Raw genomic sequence first — 18,913 nt, 5'->3', positions numbered from 1 at the left:
CCTCCTTACTATGCTGGCAGTAGGGCTCAACGTCATCAGGCGGTTTTTACATTGAAATGTCTGGGAAATGTGAGTCACACAGCTGAGGAGTTGTGGTCAGCTCTGGAGAACCAATTTCATGAATGGTTGTCTCCACTGGACCTGAAACCAGGGAAGGCCGTGTGCGACAATGCTGCAAACCTGGGTGCGGTCCTTCGCCGGGGCAATGTCACACACGTGCCTTGTATGGCTCACGTGTTGAACCTGGTTGTCCAGCAATTTTTAGCCCACTATCCCAGACTAGATGGCCTTCTGCAGAGGGCACGGTCGCTGTGTGCTCACTTCCGCCGTTCGCATCCCGCAGCTCAGCGACTTACATCTCTACAGAAGTCGTTGGGCCTGCCACTTCACCGGCTAAAATGCGATGTGCCTACCCGGTGGAATTCAACTCTGCACATGTTGCAGCGACTGTGGCAGCACCGACAAGCCCTGGTGCAATACGTTCTGATGTATAGCCTGGGCCAACAAGATCCAGAGGTGGGGCAAATCACGCTGGAGGAGTGGTCTCAGATCAGGGACCTATGCACCCTTCTGCACAGTTTTGAAATGGCGACGAAGATGTTTAGTGCTGACGATGCCATTATCAGCATGACTATTCCGGTGATTTACATGCTGGAGCACATGTTAAACAGAATTCGGAGTCAGGTGGTGGCACAAGAGGAGGTGGAGGAAGTAGAGGAGGAGGAGTTGTATGCGGAAGGGCTAACATCTGCAAGGTCCAGACGGTCGGCAGCAACAAGGCGGCAGGCATGTGAGGGTGGGGGAGATGGTTTTACCAGGGCGCATGGTAGCAGCCAAACTAGTGAGGAAGGTGCAGGAGCCCAGGAAGAAGTGGAGGACGAACTGATGGAAGACTCATCAGATGAGGGAGACCTTGATCACATTTCTGTTGTGCGAGGTTGGGGGGAGAGGACAGAGGAAGGAAGCATGATTGTTACCTCGCCACCAACACAACAGGGACTTGGTGCTCCTGGATGCGCAACACACATGAGTGCCTTCTTTCTGCACTACCTGCAACATGACCCTCGAATTGTGAGAATTAGAAATAATCCTGACTACTGGGTTGCCACACTGTTAGATCCCCGGTACAAAAGTAAATTTGCAGAAATTATTCCTGCCATAGAAAGGGATGCATGCATGCAGGAGTATCAGCAGAGACTGTTGCAGAATCTTACATGTGCTTTTCCACAAAATACCAGTGGTGCACGTAGTGAATCTCACAGTTCCAACTTGCCAACCGTGGGACCGTCAAGTGTTCAGCACTCAAACCGTAACAGAACCACAGTATCTGCTGGTAACATCAATTTTGCGGAATCATTTCACCACTTTTTTAGCCCATCCTTTGCAAGGCCACAGGAGACAAGAAGTCTGACACATAGTCAACGCCTAGAGACGATGGTACAGGAGTATCTCCAAGTAAACATTGAAGCCATGACTGTGTCACTGGACCCTTGCTCTTTTTGGGCTTCCAATCTGGATAAATGGCCGGAGCTAGCCACTTACGCCTTGGAGACCTTGTCATGCCCCGCAGCCAGCGTTCTGTCTGAACGTGTGTTCAGCGCTGCTGGTGGTGTGCTGACAGATAAGCGCACGCGGCTCTCCACTGATAATGTAGACAGACTCACGTTCATAAAGATGAACAAATCATGGATCCGAAACGACTTTTCTACCCCTGTGTCATCCTGGGGAGAGTAAAAGCTTGATGATTGGTTAAAATCACCCTACCAACCATTTTAAGCTTTCAAATTACTAATCATGTTTATCTGTATCTTGGCTGGAAAATAATTTGGGCTTTGTAGCAGTGTGCAGCACTGATTCTATTAGGCCATCTATAATAAGCTCCACCAGATTTAAAATTACTAATCATGTTTATCTGTATCTTGACTGGAAAATAATTTGGGCTTTGTAGCAGTGTGCAGCACTGATCCTATTAGGCCATCTATACTAAAGCTTCACCAGATTTAAAATTAATAATAATTTTTAGCTGCATCTAGCCCGGAAAATAATTTTGGGGCTCCGAGATGCGCAAGACACATAAGTGCCTTCTTGCTGCACTACCTGCAGCATGACCCTCATATTGTCAGAATTCGAAGTAATCATGACTACTGGGTTGCCACACTCTTAGATCCCCCAAACTTTTCGATCAACCTTTTCATTTTAATAAAGACCAAAAAAATGGTCATTTTTGAAATTATAAGCATTAGCAGGTTGTTAGAAACTGAAATCAAACAGTTTTCAACTCAAAACTTTATTCTAGGTGATGTTACATTTTCACATAGGACCCCTTGTTCGAAAGGAGCTTCTGAACTCTCTCGTCCATTGAATTTGTCAGGTTTTGGATGGTTTCTGCTTCAATTGTTTTGCATGAGGACAGAATACCCTCCCAGAGCTGTTGCTTAGATGTGAACTGCCTCCCGCCATCATAGACACTCCTTTTAATGATGCTCCAAAGGTTCTGAATGGGGTAGAGGTCAGGGGAGCATGGGGGTGACACCATAAGTTTGTCCCCTTTTATGCCCATATCAGCCAGAGATGCAGATGTTTTATGTGCAGCATGAGATGGTGCATTATCATGCAAAAAAATGATCTTGCTGTGAAATACACGGTTCTTCTTCTTGAACCATGGCAGGAAGTGCTGTTTGAGAAAATCCACATACATTATGGAGTTCATCTTTAGCGCCTTCAGGGATCCTAAAGTGGCCGACAATCTCTCTCCCCATGATTCCAGCCCAAAACATTACTCCACCTCCTCCTTGTTGGCGCTGTAGCCGTGTTTGCGTGGGGTGTCCATCAACCAGCCATCCTCCACTCCATCCATCTGGACCATCGAGCGCTGCATGGCACTCATCCGTAAACAAAACAGTTTTGAAATCAGTCTTCATGTAATGTTTGGTCCACTGGAGCCGTTTCTGCTTGTGTGAAGTGGATAGAGGAGGTCGACAGGATGGCGTATGCACAGCTGCAAACCTCTGAAGGACCCTGCATCTTGTTGTTCGGGGGACGTTGGAGGCACCAGCAGCTTCAAAAACTTGTCTGCTGCTATGACAAGGCTTTTTTGCCGCTGCTCTTTCAACCTGACGTAATTGCCTGTAGGAAAGAGTCCTCAATTTGCCCTTATCAGCACGCACACGTGTGTACTGTGAATCAGCTACATACTTCTTGATTGCCAAGACACTTCATCCTGATCATCGCACAATGTTGATTGTAGTCATGCCTTGACCTAAACACTCCACAATTTGTTGCTTCTCAGCAGCCGACACATCCTTTTTCTTTCCCATTTTGGCAGAAAATGTAGGCTGCTTAATAATGTGAGACAGCCTTCTTAAGTAGTCTTTCCTTTCATTGGACACACCTGTCAAACTAATTAGCACAGGTGTCTGCAATTGCTTACAGTGATATAAAGAGCCCTGACACACATCACCATCAATGAGTTTAACTGACAAACAAACAAATTCTTCCCTTATCACTCCTAAACACTTTTTGCATAATAATTTGGAACACAGTGTACATGTGCTTTTCCACAAAACACCAGTGGTTCACGTAGTGAATCTTACAGTTCTAACTTGCCAACCGTGGTCTGTATGGAGTTGTTCAATAAAGGGCCCAAAATTAAGATAACATAGATGGGAGAGGTCTCTATGAATAGGAATTCCTAAGTATTTGATACCCTGTGAGGGCCAGGCAAAGGGAAAGTTGGACTGGATGGAATCCTATATGGATTTGGGGAGGGAGACATCGAGGGCCTCAGACTTCGCTGCATTGATTTTAAAATTTGACCATGTAACAAAGTGATCTATTTCAGCCATAACAGCATGGATGGATATATGTGATTGAGTGATATATACTAGGACATCATCAGCAAATAGATAGCACTTGTACTCGGTGCCTCCCACCTCAATCCACCTAATATTGGGGTTATGGCGAATTGATGAGAGCAGGTGCTCCGTCACTAGGATGTATAAGAAAGGGGACAGAGAACATCCCTGCCTTGTCCCATTGGTGATTGTGAAAGGTGATGAAAATGTTCTGACGCGCCCCCTGGGCCTTGGGACACCCGGAGCCGGACCCTTTTTGGTGGATGCTGGTGGTTGTAGTCTCCGTGGCGGCGACCCGGTTCCGTGGCTCAGGGCGGTCAAACCAGTGGCGGAACTATTTATGTGGTTTTGATGTTTAAATGTCCGACTACGCCACCCGTGGATTGCGGTCAGAGTGAACCGCCGCTCCAGGGCAGACCGCTGAGGCTGGTGTTGTGGGTGCAGCAGAGCATAGCATAACTCCCCACGGGAGGAGTATAGCCTCAGGGCAGTGTATGCGGAGGATGGGGGTGATGGTGCAGGGCAGCAGCAGTAACGACACGGAGTCAGTGATGCAGTCCAGGGCCTTTACTCACAGTTCTTATTATCCAGACCACGTCTGCAGGTAACGGCTGCCCACGTCGTACTGTGCTCACCAGGTGAGGGGCTCAGACAACTCCCAGATAACTTTGGAGCGCTTCACAGGACCCCCTTTGTGTGTCCTTTGTCTGGCCTTTCTTACCAACCCTTCTGTCCGGCTGCCTCGGGCCTCCTCTTGGTAAACTTGGCGCCAGTTTCCCTGACCCTATGTGGTGCCTTCCTAGCAGGTGTAGCGAGGGGCTGCGCCACATAAAATGTCACAGCCTCCTGTTTCTAGCTGAGGGTCGTTTCCTGCCTCCACTAGTTTCGGGAACCGGTCTCCCCCTTTGGCCTGACCCCTCCACGCAGGTGGATTCGGGCGTGCGGTGGCGACTCGCCCGTCCGCACCCCTGGGATCCCTTCGTTCCTCGTTCCTGGAGCCTTCTCCGCTCCTCTTCCTTCCTTCTCCCTCTTCCAGGCCTGGGCCTCTGTTACTAGGCCCGCCTCCGGAGCAGAGCTCATGCAGAGCCCCTGCTCCCTGCCACTTCTGCTCAGACTTCTCTGCACTGAACTAAGATGGTGCCCACCTTTTATACTCCCTTCTCAATGCACCCAGGAACTGCTTCCTCCCTGCTCCTGCACTACAGGGTTCCCCTTCCTCAGTGTTCCCTCCCCCCACTCCAGCCAGGGACAGGGACTGTCGTGCCCATCTCAGGGGCATATTGGTCGCCCTGCCCCACGGCAATGTGGTGTAATGCATGCAGGTGTCGGGTCCTGATCCACACTACATCCTTACCTGAGAGTGAGATATCACACCTCTGGGTGAGGTGCAATACCTCTGTAGCAACCGAGCCCTCAGGGTGCTACAGTTCCATTTATCTTCAGCCTAGGTGACGTATTGCGATACAGGGCCATGATTTTGGCTATAAAAGGGTCCCCTAGACCCCTACCCCAAGCTTTTTAAGAGAATCATATATGGCGTGCCAGGAGACTCTATGGAATGCTTTCTCAGCATCCAACGAGAGTATCTAATTACAAATTTTTAACTGCATCTAGCCCAGGAAATACTTTGTGCCTAGTAGCAGTGTCTGCTAGTCAGCGGATTATCCCGGTTGTTAAGCAAGCTACACCACCTGTAGTTTGGACACTTCATTTTTTCAAAGGAAATGCTTCGGGACCACGGGATACTCAGTGAAGAGCATCAGGAGGCACCCCAAGGCATAGGGGCTGGGACTGGCAGTAGGATGCCTTGCGGTGGACAGCCGAGCTCTATCCTTATAAAAGCTTTTTAACTGCAGCAGCTTTAGTGGACGCTACTGGAGCTGGAATTACGCGGCTGCTGGCATGAGACTTGCCCTCCAATAGATCCTTGTAAATGGATTTAAAGTGTATTCATTCAAATTAGAGAGACAATTTAAATTAAAAAGCTTAGAGCTGCCTCCACCACAGGGGGGCTCGCTCGACCCACCAGCGGACAGGCACCAGTATTGGGAGAGGGGGGCTGGCCGTCAGGGTTCACCGCGACTCTGGCACAAACCCGGCGACGCGGAGGTGGCACGGGCAGGAGCGGACTGTACGTGTCGGCTTCTCACTTTTTGGATTTTAGAAGGGCATGACATGCCTATATCTGTGTCTCCCCCTCCTTTTACTCCTCCACCTCTTTTGTTTTCGCATGACTATATGTACTTGTCACTATTCCATGTGTTAGTTGTGTCTTCTGAGCAGTTTGTCAGCTTTTGGACACCTTTGAAGGTGTTTTCTATGTGTTTCTATGTGTTTTTGTTTGCCTGCCATTGGTTTTAACGGTGTTCGAAGGTGTTCGACGAACAGTTCGATGAACAGTTCGGCGAACACACGGGTGTTCGACGAACCGAACCGAACTCGAACACTACGGGGGTGGCTCAACACTATTAGGGAGCTATAAGGGATAAAAGTTGACCAGCGATTTCTCATTTTTCCAACAAAATTTACAAAACCATTTTTTTTAGGGACCACATCACATTTGAAGTCACTTTGAGGTATCTATATCACAGAAAATAGCCAAAAGTGACACCGTTCTAAAAACAGCACCCCTCATCAAACTCAAAACCACATTCAAGAAGTTTATTAACCCTTCAGGTGCTTCACAAGAACTGAAGCAATGAGGAAGAAAAAAATTAACATTTAACTTTTTTCACAAAATATTAAATTTAGACCAAATTTTTTTTATTTTCACAAGGGTAACAGATAAAAATGGACCTCTAAATGTATTGTGCAATTTCTCCTGAACATGCTGATACCAAATATGTGTCGGAAAACTACTGTTTGGGCGCATGGCAGGGTTCGGAAGTGAAGGAGCGCCATTTGACTTTTTGAATTCAAACTTTGCTGGAATAATAAACAAACGCCATGTTGCGTTTGGAGAGCCCCTGATGAGCCTAAACAGTGGAAACCCCCCACAAGTGACCCCCTTTTGGAAACTAGACCCCTCAATGAACTTATCTAGATGTGTGATGAGCACTTTGAATCCCCAGGTGCTTCACAGAAGTTTATAACATAAATACGTGAAAAAAAAAATCACAAAAATTTTCTTTTAGCCCCCAATTTTGTATTTTCACAAGGGTAATAGGAGAAAATGGACTCCAAAAGTTGTTGTGCAATTTCTCCTGAGCATGCCGATACCCTATATGTGGCAGAAAACCACTGTTTGGGCGCACAGCAGGGTTTGGAAGGGAAGGAGAGCCATTTGATTTTTTGAATTCAAAATTTTCTTGAATAATTAGCGGACGCCATGTCGTGTTTGGGGAGCCCCTGATGTGCCTAAACAGCGGAAACCCCCCACAAGTGACCCCATTTTGGAAACTAGACCCCTCAATGAACTTATCTAGATGTGTGGTGAGTACTTTGAACCCCCAGGTGCTTCTCAGAAGTTTATAACGTAGAGCCGTGAAAATAAAAAAAAATCACAAAAATGTTCTTTTAGCCCCAAATTTTGTATTTTCATAAGGGTAACAGGACAAAATTGACCTCTCATTTTGTTGTGCAATTTCTCCTGAGCACTCCAATACCCTACATGTATTGGCACAGTGCAAAGGTCAGAAAGGAAGGAGCACCATATTATAGTACAGATTTTACTGTTATGGTTTGAGGGTGCCATGACCCACTCGGAGATCCCCTGAGGTGCCGTAACAGATGATTCCATCATAAATGACCCCATTTTACAAACTACACCTCTCAATGAACTCATCTAGGGGTGCAGTGATCATACTGACACCAAGGGTGTGTCACAGAATTTTATTCCATTGGGCAGTGAGGAAAAAATAATTACATTTTTACCGCAAAAATTTTGTTTTAGCCCCAGATGTGACATTTTCACACTGGATAATGGATAAAAATGGCACCAAAATGTGTCCCATAATTTCTGCTGAATGTGGCAAAACCTCATATGTGGCTGTACAGTACTGCTTGGCCATACGGCGACACTCAGGAGGGATGGAGCACTACTTGCCTCCTGGAATGCAGATTTTCCTAGAATAGTTTGCGTACCTCATATACAGAGCCCCTAAATGCTAAAAGAGCAGTATCCTCCCTCAAGTGACCCCATTTTGGAAATTATACCCCTACCAAACATGTGGACACTAAATGTAGTTTAGACACACTGCGGTGTTCAGAAGGGAGGGGGGATTTGGGAGCACAGAATTTGCTGAATTTCTTTTGGGGGGCGAGGAGCCATTTAGCTTTTCCAGAGCTTTTATTTACGCCTAAAAAGATGGACACCACTGGACATTAGGTCAAATACCGTCCACAGTGCCTCCCTCTGCCTCATTATAGGGAATCTTCCATCAGGGGTTTCTATCTGAATCACGTATTTCAGAGATTTACATGGAAACCCTGGTGTAAGCGCTCAGCGCAGAGCGCAGGATAAATGTGCGCCGAGCCTTACTGCGATCTTTGGGAGGCACAATAAACAAATCAGCAGCAGGTGAAGAATTGGTTTTATATATTTTTTACATCATTCCTTGTGCAGTATAAAAGTGATTAGACGACTTTATTCTTCAGGTCGGTGTGATTACAGCATTGCCAGATTCATATTGGGTTTTTATGATTGACAGCTGTCACTCACTAAAATACTTTTTTTTGCAAAAACTAATGTTTGCATCTCCTTATTTAGAGAGCTATAATTTTTACATATTTCGGCCGACAGAGTCATGTGATGGCTTGTTTTTTGCGGGACAAGTTGACGTTTTTATTGGTACCACTTTTGGGCAAATTACATTTTTGATCGCTTTCTATTCAGATTTTTTGGAGGCAGAATGAAGAAAAAGCAACAATTCAGGATTTTTTTTGTTCTTACTTGTGTGGTAAAATTGATAAGGTAGCTTTATTCTTTGGGTCAGCACGTTTACAGCGGTACCACATTTATGTAATTTTTTAATGTTTTTGCGCTTTTACATAATAAATAGCATTGAGCGAGCATGCTCGACACTGCTCGGTACTCGCCCGAGCATCTCACTACTCGGGATGTTCGGCGAGCAACGAGCGTTTCCGGGTTACTCGAGCGGGAGCTCGGGTCTCCGCCCTGCACGTTTGGCGCTCTTTACAGAGCCAATGAACATGCAGGGATTGCCAGCCAGTCACTGGAATGCCGCAGCCATGTTGTTTGTGGGCATTACAGTGATTGGCTGGCCGCACAGCGTCACCTTGAGTATTTAAAACTGGGCGCTGCCATCTTGGACACAGTCGCTCCGGATCAGACAGTGTAGGGAGAGTGCTGCTGAGTTAGGGAGAGATATATAGTGCGAAATAGGTAGTGTAGGGTCTCTAAAGCTTGCCAAATCAAACAAACAGTCCTTCTTAGGACTAATATCCATCCCAGATATCAGGCAGGCAGGCTGTATAGGAGACGCAGTGGTTATACCAGCAAACGCTGCATTACAGTCTGTGTGCTTCTGTTGGTTAAATTGCTAGACTTATCCCGCGGTCAGAGGGGCCAGGAAAAATCCTTTTTTTTTCCATGTAAATCCTGTATTTTTTTTTTCCTCAATCAGACTGTACAAATACGCATCTTATTAACCTTTTGGTATTCCCCCCCCCAAAAAAAAAAAAAAATTGAGTGTGTGACTGTTCAGACACCAATATATCTGTTTAAAAGAGTCTGGTGTAGGCCAGAGAAATAGAACTGTGGTTTTGCAGTTCCATGGGTCAAACCCCTGTATTATCCTGCTTTTGGCATTTTTTGCCGTAAAAAAAACTGTAATAGTGTCTCCCTGACTGTTCAGACACACATATATCAGTTTAAAAGAGTCTGGTGTAGGCCAGAGAAATAGAACTGTGGTTTTGCAGTTCCATGGGTCAAATCTCTGTATTATCCTGCTTTTGGCATTTTTTGCCATTAAAAAAAACTGTAATAGTGTCTCCATGACTGTTCAGACACAAATATATCAGTTTAAAAGAGTCTGGTGTAGGTTAGAGAAATAGAACTGTGGTTTTGCAGTTCCACGGGTCAAATCTCTGTATTATCCTGCTTTTGGCATTTTTTTACGTAAAAAAAACTGTAATAGTGTCTCCCTGACTGGACAGACACCAATTTATCTGTTTAAAAGAGTCTGGTGTAGGCCAGAGAAATAGAACTGTGGTTTTTCAGTTCCACGGGTCAAATCTCTGTATTATCCTGCTTTTGGCATTTTTTGCCATAAAAAAACAGTAATAGTGTCTCCCTGACTGTTCAGACACAAATATATCTGTTTAAAAGAGTCTGGTGTAGGCCAGAGAAATAGAACTGTAATTTTGCAGTTCCACGGGTCAAATCTCTGTATTATCCTGCTTTTGGCATTTTTTGCCATAAAAAAAACTGTAATAGTGTCTCCCTGACTGTTCAGACACCAATATATCTGTTTAAAAGAGTCTGTTGTAGGCCAGAGAAATAGAACTGTGGTTTTGCAGTTCCACGGGTCAAATCCCTATATTATCCTGCTTTTGGCATTTTTTGCCGTAAAAAAAAAACAGTAATAGTGTCTCCCTGACTGTTCAGACACAAATATATCAGTTTAAAAGAGTCTGGTGTAGGCCAGAGAAATAGAACTGTGGTTTTGCAGTTCCACAGGTCAAATCTCTGCATTATCCTGCTTTTGCCATTTTTTGACGTAAAAAAAAACTGTAATAGTGTCTCCCTGACTGGTCAGACACCAATATATCTGTTTAAAAGAGTCTGATGTAGGCCAGAGAAATAGAACTGTGGTTTTTCAGTTCCACGGGTCAAATCTCTGTATTATCCTGCTTTTGTCATTTTTTGCCAAAAAAAGCATGTAATAGTGTCTCCCTGACTGTTCAGACACCAATATATCTGTTTAAAATAGTCTGTTGTAGGCCAGAGAAATAGAACTGTGGTTTTGCAGTTCCACGGTTCAAATCTCTGTATTATCCTGCTTTTGGCATTTTTTGCCGTAAAAAAAACCGTAATAGTGTCTCCCTGACTGTTCAGACACAAATATATCTGTTTAAAAGAGTCTGTGTAATTTTGCAGTTCCACGGTTCTAATCTCCTTTTTATTACCCTTTATCCATTGATAGTGTGAGTGTAAGCTATTTTACTTCATTTACAATGGGCAAGGCGTGTGGCAAGGGACGTGGAACTGGACGTTCTGGTGATGGTGCGTGCAGAGGACGGGGCCGTGGCCAAGGTGAAAATGTGCCACAACCAACAGCCACATCTTCTCGCTCCCACTTCTTGACTGAATTACTAGGGAAGCACACTAGAACACCAGTATTGCGAAATGATCAGTGTGAACAGGTTATTAATTGGATAGCAGATAATACTTCCAGTTACCTGGGCACCACCACCTCCGGTCTGTCTTCCACACGGTCAAGTTTTAGTAGCCGTGAGTCTCGAACGCATACTCCTCCTCACCCTGATGCTCCTTCCTTCCACCATGCCGAGTGTCATCAGACAGCAACTGATCCCACACTTGGACACTCTGAAGAGCTGTTCACTGGTCCATTTCCAGATTTGTGCCCCTCGCCTGCTCCGCTTGAAGTGGTGGAAGAGGAGATCCCATGTAGCGATGCCCAAATATTTTAACAGGCACGGCCACAGGAAGTCGACGCTGGCAATTTGTCACAAGAGGTGGACGTTGACGAGACACAATTGCCACGAAGTGAGGAGGAGGATCGTGGTGCACAAGTGGAAGAGGAGGAGGTGGTGGATGATCTAGTAACTGACCCAACGTGGCAGGAGGACACGCAAAGCGAGGCCAGCAGCACACAGGGGGAGGGAGGCAGAGTACCCCAACAGGCAGGAAGAAGCAGTGTGGTGTCCGCACACAGAAGGCGGGCAACAGTTCTCCGTAACACCAACACGAGGGACGTTGCCAGTACAACCGGTAGGTCTTCCAGAGTCTGGAATTTTTTTAAAGACTGCTGATAACCTCAAAAAGGCCATTTGTACCACCTGCCATGCCAGCGTCAGCAGGGGTGACAAAACTACCAGCCTGACCACCACCAGCATGATAAGGCACATGGCAGCAAAGCACCTGACTTTGTGGGGCGGACCCCAGGGTCCACGACCTGTGTCAGCGGGTGTCACCACTGCTTCTTCCGCTGTTGTGCGTGTAATAGAACCCCCTGTTGTGCGTGAAGGCAATCCCCTGTCCATACTGCATGCAAAGATGCCCCCTCCTCTCAGTCTTCACTTGTTATGGCAGTTTCTCAAGAAACAGCATCAACGTCCATGTCCACGTCCCATCGCAGCGTTCAATTGTCCATATCCAAGAGCTTTGAACGAAAGCGCAAATTCGCAGCCAACGCCCCACAGGCCACAGTCCTAAATTCGCACATCTCATGACTGCTTGCGTTGGTAATGCTGCCTTTTAGGCTGGTGGAGACGGAATCCTTCCGCAACCTTATGGCGATGGCCATCCCTCGGTACTCGGTCCCCAGCCGACACTATTTTGCCCGGTGTGCCATCCCCACACTACACAAGCACGTGTCCCAAAACATCTGCCGTGCCCTCAACAACGCAGTTACTGGGAGAGTCCACCTGACAACGGACACGTGGACAAGTGCTTGTGGCCAGGGACTGTACATCTCCCTGACGGCACACTGGGTAAACATAGTGGAAGCCGGGACCCAGTCGGACCTTGGGACTGAACACATCCTCCCCACACCGAAGATTGCGGGCCCTATGTCAGTCAGAGTTTCCCCCACAGTGTACAGCTCCTGTGCATCATCCTCCTCCTCCTCCTCATGTTCAGCCTCCATCTCAGATATCACCACATCAGTTACAAGCTGGAAGCACTGCAGTACTGCCTCAGTCAAGCGGCAACAGGCTGTGCTGAAACTCATAAGCTTAGGTGATAAACCTCACACTGCTTGTGAGTTGTGGACAGCTGTGAAAGAGCAGGCAGATCTGTGGCTGAGACCTCTGAATCTACATCCAGGCATGGTCGTGTGTGACAATGGCCGTAACCTGGTAGCGTCTCTGAGGCGAGGCGAGATCACACACGTACCATACCTGGCTCATGTGCTTAACCTCGTGGTTCAGCGGTTTCTTAAAACGTACCCCGAGTTGCCAGATCTGCTCGTCAAAGTACGCCGCCTGTCAGCTCATTTTCGGAAGTCGGCTATAGCTTCCGCCGCCCTTGCTGTGTTGCAGCAGCGTTTGCATCTTCCGGCACACCGACTGGTGTGTGATGTCCCCACATGTTGGAACTCTACCCTCCACATGTTGCAAAGGATTCCCATCTGAACACGCTAGCGGCAGAGGTCACAGTTCGTTGACCAACCAAGGTGTACAGGCGAGAGAGACGCAACTCCAATCCAGCAGAGGCAGGGGAACACTGTCAACATTCTGGGACAGTTTTCTGAGACCCGCCCTGCTTACAGGCCCTGAGACGCGGGGTACTCTCACAAGGAGTGGAAAGTTTCAAAAGATGGTGAGGGAGTACCTTGCCGACCGTACCAGCATCCTCCGTGATTCCTCTGTGCCTTTTAATTATTGAGTATCCAAGCTAGGTACTTGGAATGAACTCGCTCTGTACGCCTTGGAGGTCCTGGCCTGCCCTGCCACTAGTGTGTTATCAGATCGTGTTTTTAGTGCCGCTGGGGGAATTATAACTGATAAGCGCACTCGCCTGTCAACTGACAATGCTGACAAGCTGACCCTTATCAAAATGAACAAGGGCTGGATTGGGCCAGACCTCTCATCACCACCAAATGACAGCAGAGTAACATAAAGTCAAATCCACTGTGTTATTTCGGGAGGTGTATTCCCATGCACCGCTTCACACCCACACGTGTATACGCTTCCTCATTTTGGTTGTATTTTGCTCTTCTCCTTATCCTCAGCCTCTACCACCACTATACCACCAGGGTGACCGTGGTCCATGTTGCCAGCATTGCAAGTTCCTCCGTCCTAATTTTTGGCAGCTTTTGCTTGGAAGGCATAGGCAAAGACTATGGGAGACCCACTCCCCAATAATGGGAATAATGTTTTTAATATGCTGTACTGCATGGCTCTTGTAAGGGGCATGACATCCGTCTTGTTAAGCTACTGCGACCTCCACCACTTTTCCAAGGGGCATTGATATTGTCTTTTTATTCCTCTGCGACCTCCACCATTCTTCCAAGGGGCATTAAAACTGTCTTGTTAAGATACTGCGACTTCCACGTCTCTTCCAAGGGGCATTAAAACCATCTTGTTAAGCTACTGCGACCTCCACCACTTTTCCAAGGGGCATTAAAACCGTCTTGTTAAGCTACTGCGACCTCCACCACTTTTCCAAGGGGCATTGATATTGTCTTTTTATTCCACTGCGACCTCCACCATTCTTCCAAGGGGCATTAAAACCATCTTGTTAAGTTACTGCGACCTCCACGTCTCTTCCAAGGGGCATTAAAACCGTCTTGTTAAGCTACTGCGAACTCCACCACTTTTGAAAGGGGCATTAAAACCGTCTTGTTAAGCTACTGCGACCTCCACGTCTCTTCCAAGGGGCATTAAAACAGTCTTGTTAAGCTACTGCGACCTCCACCACTTTTCTAAGGGGCATTAAAACCATCTTGTTAAGATAATGCGACCTCCACGTCTCTTCCAAGGGGCATTAATACCGTCTTGTTAAGCTACTGCGACCTCCACCACTCTTCCAAGGTGCATTAAAACCGTCTTGTTAAGCTACTGCGACCTCCACCACTCTTCCAAGGTGCATTAAAACCGTCTTGTTAAGCTACTACGACCTCCACAACTTTTCCAAGGGGCATTGATATTGTCTTTTTATTCCACTGCGACCCCCCACTATTCTTCCAAGAGGAATTAAAACCATCTTGTTAAGTTACTGCGACCTCCACGTCTCTTCCAATGGGCATTAACAGTCTTGTTAAACCACTCTGAACTCCACAGCTCTTCCAAGGGGCATTAAAATGTTGTTTTTAATTAACTCTAATCTCCATGACTCTTCCAACGGGTTTTGCATTTCCTCCTAATTTTAGTCAGCTTTTGCTTTTCAATGCATAGGCGAACACTAAGGGAGACCCACTCCCCAATAATGGGTGAAAGTTTTTAGTATGCTGTAATCCACATCTGTTTCAAGGGGCATTGCAGTTCCTCATAATTTTTGGAAAGACTTCCATTCACTGCTTTGGCCAACAGTGCACAGGAGACCCAGTTGCTATAAATGGATAAAAAAGGTTAAGTTAAGGCCCTCTGACCTCCATGTCACTTATAAGGGGCATTGGAGTGCCTCAAAATTTTTGGTAGGCATTGCTCTCACTGTATGCCCTATAACTGTGTAGCCGAAGTGCTCCTTTTGGTACAGAAACATATCCTACAAGACATGTGTGGTTGACTGGCCTGATATTGATGTGAATGGTCTCTGTTCCTCCTGCTCTTTCTCCTTTGCCACCACCTCATCCATCATGTATCACCTGAAGCTTTGTTTTAACGGGAGTCATAGAACTGGGATAGTAGCAGGAAAACATCCAGCAATCCTCGGAGGAGGTAGGATATGCGCCAAAACGCTGACCACCTCAGGCCTAGCCGCTACTACATACATGCGCTTGCATTCCAAGAAAACAAGACAGATGCTAAATTCTATCATCATCATCATGCTCCTCACCTTGGCACTCTCAACTTCCCTGATGGAGAAGCCAGGCCCCACCGGAGGAGTCTGGTTCTCTGGTGGGCTCGTCCAATGCTGCCCTAAAGCAGGCCAGGCTAAGAAAAGTGTGGGGGAAGTTGACAGGAGAAATAGGGGCGGCTGGGGACCATTTATAGAAACCCGGCCGCCCCCACGTGGCTGGGGACTGTGTGTGGACACCCGGCCGTGTGGCTGGGGAGGGACTGAGTATGGATACCTCGCTGCCGAAGCAGCCGTGAGGTAGTGGCCAGCTTCGGCCTCCTCCAAACTAAAAGGCCCCATTTCAAGTGCAAGCTAGCAGTATGGTATTGCAGCCTGGGGGTGGGTGGGTGGCAGGCTGCATACTTGCTCTTGCATTGCAAGGAATGGGGGAGGTACAATTGAACACTGCCTTGGGACAAGGACTTGCACGGGGATAGTTGCAAGTCTGCATCTTCTGATGCGGCAAGGATCACTTCTGATGGGCACACTTTTAGGCAGTGACCTGGGTGTCAGAGATGCTTCCAGGGATCTTCCCCATGCTGTTCCCATGTCTTTTCAGCACTGTATGCATGTGTCACACAGCACATGGCCAGATAAGATTGTAAAATGTTTTAATGACATTTCCCGGTGAATGCATTTGTCACGGTTGAAAGCAATACAAAAGTGCAAAAACGCATAAAAAATGCTACTTGTGAACATAGCCCAAGGTGTGGAGTAGTATTTTTGTTTTTGGTTATTTATTTTACCTTATACACAAGTCTTTACCCTGGAAAGGAAGTTCCTTAACATATTTCACAGGAAAACAATTTCTGTTTCGTTGTTGAACGTTTTATTGTGAGCCCGTAAAAGTGGTTTAATACCTCTGACCACGTTGTTGACAGCAGTGACCTGGGGGTCAGAAATGCTTCCTGGGGCGATTCCCATGCTGTCCCCATGTCATTTGAACACTGTCACTATTGTTTTGGACACTTTTTAGGCTTTCTACAGACTGCCGGGGGTGCAGCCGCAAAAATGCTCGGGTCTCCCATAGACTAACATTGGGCTCATTGCTCGGGTCGAGGACCCGAATATCATGGTGAGCTTGGCCCGAGCTTCGAGCACCCGAGCATTTTAGTGCTCGCTCAACACTAATAATAAAACTTTTATAGAAAAAATAATTATCTTTGCATCGCTTTATTCTGAACTCTGTAACGTTTTAATTTTTCGGATGATGGAGCTGTCTGGCGGCTTGATGTTTGTGGGAAAAGATGACGTTTTCAGCGGTACCATTTTTATTTACATTCCTATTTTTGATCCCGTTTTATTCCACTTTTTTCCAGCGGTATGATGAAAAGTCATAGTTTCTCATGGTTTTTTTTTTACGCTGTTCACTGAAAGGGTTAACTAGTGTGACTCGTTCCGGACGCGGCGATACCAAATATGTGTACTCTTTTGTTTATTTTTATATTTTTTTACCTATAAATCTGTATTTATTAGTGTAATATTTTTTTTTAGATTTTTACAATTTTTTTTTCTTTTTTTTTTACTTTTTTGCTTAGTCCCACTATGGGATTTTCACTTTTTTCATAGATATAATGTACTGCAATGCACTAGCATTGCAATACATTATACCTATAATGAAAGTTCGTGAGACTATGCTGTGCATTGGTCTCAGGAGCTTTCCGTAGCTTGGTGACCTAGGGGTCATCATGACGACCCCTGGTCACCATGGCAACGGTCGGGCCCCCGCAATGACGTCACAGGGGCGCCGACCTGAAGGCAGAGGGAGCTCCCAGCCCTCTACCTTGTCTCCAGAATGCTGTGATCGCGCTCGATTGCAGTATTCAGAGGGTTAATAGCCAGGGTCGGCGCTGACACCGTTCATGGCTGTTTAGTGCCGGAGCTCAGCCACTGGCAGAGCTGAGCTGTGGCACTGATAGAGCAGCAGAAGCTGAAATTTCAGCGTCTCCTGCTCCATCATGCTGTGACCAGTCAGTCAGATTGACTGACCTATCGCAGCGATCTGGGTGCAGGGACCAATGGATTGGGTCCCTGCACCCCTTCTCATGCTGCTCAGCTGCTCAGCCAAACTCAGGTGGCACAAATATCAGCTTTGTAGACTACTATTGCTAGAAAAATTTAAGGATAGTAACACAGGTAGTTGACTGAAAGTAAGTGCAGGCCTGACTTGCCTAGAACCTAGAATATAAGACATATTTTCAGTTGTTCACACTTTTTTGTTAAGTATATAATTCCACATGTGTTAATTCATAGTTTTGATGCCTTCAGTGTGAATGTACAATTTTCATAGTCATGAAAATACAGAAAAATCTTTAAATGAGAAGGTGTGTCCAAACTTTTGGTCTGTACTGTATATACACATGGATTATGTTAATAGTTAATGAATATATAATTAACAGTTTCTATTCTTATTGTAGACACGACCAAGTAAATGATTTCCTGGGAATGACGTATGCATGTGCATGGCTTATAACAGAGAGCTTCATGTTGAGTTGGCAAAGATGGCGCTGAGAGATGAACTCACCCCTCCCATCAGAATTCCTAAGGCGTTACTAAGGCCAAAAGATACATGGATGAACAAATTTCAGTGTGTCGAGTTATCAGAAAAAGCAAGGAATTTTACTAATCCCACCTAGAAGGAGAATAATATTTAACCCCATGCCTACATAATAAAGTATGCCATTTGCGTGGTTCAGTCTCTGAGTGAAGTTTTTCAACCAGATTAGCAAATTTGGTTAATTAGCTTCTCTGCATGCACTCGGACATCTTTAATTTTGAGGAAAGCAGTTACCTGGTGTATCTTAAATTGGTGAAAGCTCCACATTAGTAATAGAAAAAATGAGATTGTGTTACTGTGGACAAGCTCTGGATACAGCTGAATTTCACCACAAAAAAATTACAAGCTGAGAAGTGGCCTGCTGTATCATGTTAGTAATAGAAAAAATTAGATTTTTTTTTTTACTGTGGACGAGCTCTGGATACAGCAGAATTTCACCGCCAGAAAATTACAAGCTGAGATGTGGCCTACTGTATCATGATAGTAATAGAAAAAAATTAGATTTTTTTTACTGTTGACAAGCTCTGGATACAGCTGAATCTCTGTGCAAAAAAATTAGTCACTGAGATGTGGCCTGCTGCATGTATCACAGTAGTAACAGAAAAAAATTGTTTCAAAGGTGTACTCGTGCATGGAGCACAATATCAGCAGTGCACAACAGAGTTCTATGCTGAAATGCGGCCTGCTGCCTCTGTCTGGAACACCTTAATATCAAAAATTATTGATCTGCTGGAAGGTCGATTTCCCAGCCACACAAGATCCTATCTATCTAAATTATCTGACTTAGAAGCAACCGCCTAGCTAACGATCTCAAATCTCTGATTGGCTTGCCGGAATCTGCACACATTAAGTTAA

Source organism: Phyllobates terribilis, unplaced genomic scaffold (genome assembly GCF_046119375.1).
Source record: "Phyllobates terribilis strain yellow unplaced genomic scaffold, ASM4611937v1 Scaffold_2__4_contigs__length_985480577, whole genome shotgun sequence".
Lineage (NCBI taxonomy): Eukaryota > Metazoa > Chordata > Amphibia > Anura > Dendrobatidae > Phyllobates > Phyllobates terribilis.
This window is presented reverse-complemented; position numbering follows the sequence as displayed.